Here is a 6,010-nt window from a genome sequence, read left to right on the forward strand (position 1 = left end):
TGCTAGAGCCAGAGTGTGAAATTGTAACCCCATTGAATCAATGGTGGTTTTGACTTTGACTTCAGTGGGGCTAAGATTTCATCATGGTAGACTTTTAGCAGCTGAAGTATTTATATCACCTGGCTGAGCCATGGTGTAGCTGGTACCCTGTCAGGAATTGAAGACAAGTTTCTTCTTTGAGTAGTGTCCCCATGGACTGTAGGTATGTCTGCAGCTGATTGGAGAACTTCGGTAGCAGTGTCCATAAAGTCAACACATGCGCTGTCTTTCCTTGTGCTGCACCACAAGGCTAGCCTGTGCATACGGGTTAACCATCCCCAGTTCCTTCTCTACCACCCTTGGCTAGAGACAGAGCCTTTAGGTGTTCGTTAGCTGATTGTTAACTTTCATTTATTAAATTTTAGCTTCGTTAAAAACCTTTTTTGCTTTCTTCTGTTTATTTGGCCATGCCAAGAACGAAAGAAAGATTTTGTTCTTGTGTTGACCCCTGTTGGGGGACGGGGAGGGAGAACTTTCCTCTCACCCCCACACAAGGGTATGCCCAGCTCTCTGAGCTTCAAGAAATGTCTCACTTGCAGTGAAGTGATCCGGTCATGGACAAGTACCCTCAGTGCATCCATAGTCTTTAAGGTGCCACCAAACTCGTTGTTTTTCCAACAAAAGTGTTCCCTCTGCCAGCAGCTCTGACCAAGATCCCTCAAGAACAGAGAGCTCCACCAGAAAATCATCTCTATGGATGCAGCTCTCCAGCTCCAGCCCTTTAGCGGGCATGAGTCTTCCCCTCAACCTTTGACTTTGAAAGATAGTGGGTCAAAAGAAATGGTCCGAAGACTCCTCTCATTAATTGAAAAAGAGAGCAAGTCTCCTCAACAAACCCAGGGATCACCGAAAGCAATCACCATTTCACTCTGTGTCCCTGGCACCAAGATCATCTGGCATCCATGCCTCAATATGGTCACCTTATCAATGATCATTCCATCATTGGAACAGGGAGACAGGTTTTTGGCCCTCTACTTACAAGACACCTACTTTCACATTTCAGTACTACCAACTCTCAGACATTTTTTCAGGTTCACTCTGGGGCACGACCACTACCAGTACAAAGTCCCCCGCTTCGGACTTTCAGCGGCCCCAAGAGTATTTTCCAAAGTTCTCTCAGTGGTGGCCACTCACCTACGATCATAAAGGATAATGATCTACACTTACCTGGATGATTGTTTCCTCAGACTCTGATCGCTTCAAGAGGCTCATCGAGCCACCAAGGGCGCAATATGCTTGTTCATGGAACTTAGCCTACAGATCTATTCCCAGAAGTCAACCCTCACACCAGTGCAATGCCTGGAATTCATAGAGGCCGACCTAGATGTGCTCCAGGCCAAAGCCTTCCTACCTCAGGACAGGTTTCTATCCCTGGTCTCACTTATAAATACAGCTCAATGCATCCCTCAAGTGCCAGCCAGACTCTGCCTCCAACTTCTGGGACATATGGCAGCAAGCATGGTGGTGATTCTCCATGCCAGACTCCACATGCGATGCCTACAGATGTGGTTCAATTCAGTTTAAAGACTGAACAGAGACAGTCTGGGCAAACTCCTGACACTACCCACCAGGATCAAGAACTCCCTGGACTGGTGGAAGAACCCAACCAATGCACGCAAAGGGATGCTCCTTTCACAGGAGTCATCTTTGTCACTCCTTACTACCAACAGATCCCTCATAGGATGGGGCGCACATTTAAATAGTCTCCTAACGCAGGGCAAATGGTCCACTGCAGAGATATCCCTGCATATTAGTTTCCTCAAATTCAGAGCAGTCAGGAATGCCTGTGGCCATTTCCTCCCACTGATAATTGGATCACATACCAAAATGAGACTATGGAATTGGTGCATCTCTCATAACCTCACCTTGCTGCAGCTTACCTCCTGGGCACGCAAAACTTGATTGCAGACAAGTTCAGTCGCACATTCCCACATGACCATGAGTGGGAGATGCACTCATCAGTACTTCACAACTTGTTCACAAGGTGACCTCATTTTACATGAATCAGTCTATTCCCCTTCCCACCTTCTACTTCAAGCCTCACCGAGACAATAGGGAGACCATACTACTAACTTAGACATTAGAAGCGTCCTTACATTCTAACTCGATAGGACAAACGCCTTCAGGAAGTCCCCTAGACTATTCCTCTCTATCGCAAAAAGGTCTAAGGGCTCAGTGATATCAGCCCAAAGACTGTCCAAGTGGGTCTCGACTTGCATCAGACAGTGCTATCAAATTTGAAACATGACCCCTCCGAGCTTGATCTGTACATATTCCATGAGCTCAATCTTCTCATCTATTGCCTTCTTGAAGGATGCCTCCTTCTCAGAGATTTGCAGAGTGGTGACATGGGCATCAACACCTTCACAGAACACTATGCGATCACTGGGGACTCTGCCTTTGATGCCATCTTTGGCGCCACAGTACTATAATTTGTGAATAACCGGATTCTAAAGTCTCAAGGAGTACTGCTTGGAAGTCACCTACAGCAGAGCACCCATAGGGACACTACTCAAAGAAGAAGTTACCTTGTGCAGTAACGATGGTTTTTCGAGATGTGTGTGCCTATGAATGCTTCACTACCTGCCCTCCTCCCTCTACTTTGGAGTTCTCACTTATGACTCAACAGTAGAGAAGGAACTGAAGATGGTTAACCCACGTGCCCGGGCTAGCCTCATGGCACAGAACGTGCAGACACAGCACATGTGCAGGCCCAACAGACACTGCTAGCGAAGTTCTTCAATCAGCAGCGCAAGGGTGCAGACACACCTCCAGTAGAGCACCCATAGGGACACACATCTTGAAGAACCATCGTTATTGCACAAGGTGAGTAACTTCTTCTTTGGTACCACAGAAGTACCATGGAAAAGGGACAATTTCTCCTCTCAATTGTGTGAAGACTTTTAGTCAGTCTGTTTAGAGCTCACTCGTGCTTTGATCCCCAAGTGCTGCCCGACTTTCTTAATTGGCCAAATGGGCACAACTGTCCTGGCATAGGAGAGCTGGACCCACTTCAGTTACAGGGAGCAGCTACCCTGGGACACATGCTTTCTTAAATTAAAATGTATGTACATTGGCCAAACTGGACAGTCTCTACACAAAAGAATAAATGGACACAAATCTGACATCAGGAATCATAACATTCAAAAAAAGAGTAGGAGAACACTTCAACCTCTCTGGCCATTCAGTAACAGATTTAAAAGTGGCAATTTTGCAACAGAAAAGCTTCAAAAAACAGACTCTAACGAGAAACTGCTGAACTTGAATTGATATGCAAACTAGATACTATCAATTTAGGCTTAAATAGAGACTGGGAATGGCTGAGCCATTACACATATTGAATCTATTTCCCCCATGTTAAGTATCTTCACAGCTTCTTGAAAAACTGTCTTAAATGGGCTATCTTGATTATCACTACAAAAGTTTTCTTCTCCCGCTGACAACAGTTCATCTTAATTCATTAGCCTCTTAGAGTTGGTTGGGCAGCTCCCACCTTTTCAAGTTCCCTGTATGTATATATATCCTCACTATATGTTGCAGTCTGTGCGTCCGATGAAGTGGGCTATAGCCAATGAAAGCTTATGCTCAAATAAATTTGTTAGTCTCTACGGTGCCACAAGTACTCGTGTTCTTTTTAAATTAAAATGTAGGTTTATCTGAAATCAGCAATACAAATTGTCAAAAGGCAAGATATATATAATTAAAGTAGATACCTTTTCTAATTGTGCAGCCTTAACTTTGACACTCCAAGCTTTCCTCACATTGAATTAAGGTTATGATTTTAACAGGACTTTAACAGCTTCTGAATAATCATTTAAACTTATTATTCCTGAGAGTTGTTTTTGACGGTCTGTTGCATAGGTGCTGGACCTAGGAGTGCTGCCACAAACCCTGGCTTGAGGTGGTTTCCATCATATACAGGGTTCACAATTTGGTTCAGTGGCTCTCAGCACCTCCATTATACAAATTGTTCCAGCACCCTGGTCTGTTGTGAGTATAGGAGATAATCAGAAATGCTTCTTCACAAAATCCCTGAGCAGTTATTATTAAGCATTTGACACCTATGAAAAAGACAGAGGAAAGAAAGCAAGACACTGAAAAAAAGGAAGAAGTCAGGAGCAGATTTTGATTAATTCATATCAGGAGACTTGTTTTCTTTTTAGTGTAACTATATTACTTGATTTGCTTTATTATTAAGTTAAATGGAATATGTGTCCATCAATCATATTTCTGTACAGGTTGACCATTAATTTAACACTAGTTTTACAGACACTGTGTTCTCTGAGTGTCTGGTGCACACAATAGGTCTGTTCTCTAAAACAGACAGAATGCAGTACATAGATGCTGGTAGAATGAACTACTGCCTCTGGAAAAAATGATGAAATCTACATCAGCCATTAGGTATAATATACATACAGGAATAGGACAAGAGCAGTCACGAGACCAATGTTTCCTGCTTTGAATATAAATGTCTTGGCTTTTCCTCAGCCTTTGTACAGCAGTAGGATATTATTAGTGTTTGTCAATAAAAATAACAGATATGAATCTCAAATCAGTAAAATAAATATGTAGGTGGATTTAAACATTACGAATACATATATATTTTAAAACAATATACAGTATGTGAAAAGCACTTACTTTCATGTCAAGTTCAGGATTTTGTGTTTCAACAGCAGGAACTGATGACCTCACAAACATCTAACAATGTAGGAAAGCATTGTGCTGTAGTGTAAGCGATGTGCCCAATTGTAGGGGAAAGACTAAAAGTCTTGACAGGTAAGTAAAGGTAAGTGATTTTTAAATACAATATTATGTGTTTTAAAATGCAGTTCTTTTTCCTAGATGCCAACAATGTTTAAATAATGCAATATCCTCTAATTAATTGTATTTCTACTTTGTGATAGAAAAAACAGCTATTGTTCTGCTCTCAGTAAGAGCTATTTATATACTGTTCCATAGAACGCACCTTTTATAATGAGAATCTTTCACCTATGCAAAAAATGTAATCAATTTAAAATACTCAAATGTAGTTAATTTCTTACTTTCTCATAGCATGCCTTTATTCACAAAAACTGTTTTGTTTTGTTTTGTTTTGTTTTGTTTTTAGGTTTCTTGGGCTCAATTCAAAGTTTGATTTGCAGACCTCATGTGTAAAAAGGATAATCTTCTGAAGGATTCTTTTACCTCATTGAGAAACTAGGACCATCTTCTTCGAATGAATGATAGCAGGAAATAGTAATATGAGGAAGACTGTTTTTTTAAGAAACAAGCTAAATGTTTTTTTTCTCTAGGTAAATTCTACAAGTGACTCCACAGGTCTTGAATTTTGGTTTAGAGGACCCCAGGGACTCTTCACATCCTATCAACCATCTAGTACAGGGGAGGGCAAACTACGGCCCGTGGGCCAAATCCGGTCCATCAGGGATTTCAGTCCAGCTCGCGGGATTGCCAGTCCCATGTCCCTGTGGCCCCTGGGGTGAGAGGAGGGACAGAGGGCTCTGTGTGCTATTCTTGCCTTCAGGGACCACCCTCCACAGCTCCCATTGGCCGGGAACGGGGAACCGCGGGCAATGGGAGCTTTGGGGGTGGTACCTACAGGCAAGAGCAGGGCATGGCAGAGCCACCTGCCCCACCCCACCCCCAGGAGCGCCAACCAGACATGCTGGCCACTTCCGGGAGCTGCATGGGGCCAGGGCAGGCAGGGAGGTAAGCAGCACCGGGCCAGAGCCTGCACCCTGAACTCCTGCCCTGAGCCCTCTAACCTCCTGCCTTGAGCCCCCTGCAGCACCCCTCCTGCACCCCAACCCTCTGCCCTGAGCCCCCTCCTGTACCAACCCCCTGCCTGAGCTCCCTCCTGCACCCTGCACTCCTCCTGCACCCCAACCCTTTGCCCTGAGCCTCTTTCTGCACACCGCACCCCCAACCTCCTGCCCCAACCCTACATTCATGGCCCTGCATACAATTTTCCCCC

The sequence above is a fragment of the Gopherus flavomarginatus genome, chromosome 1, assembly GCF_025201925.1.
Source record: "Gopherus flavomarginatus isolate rGopFla2 chromosome 1, rGopFla2.mat.asm, whole genome shotgun sequence".
Lineage (NCBI taxonomy): Eukaryota > Metazoa > Chordata > Testudines > Testudinidae > Gopherus > Gopherus flavomarginatus.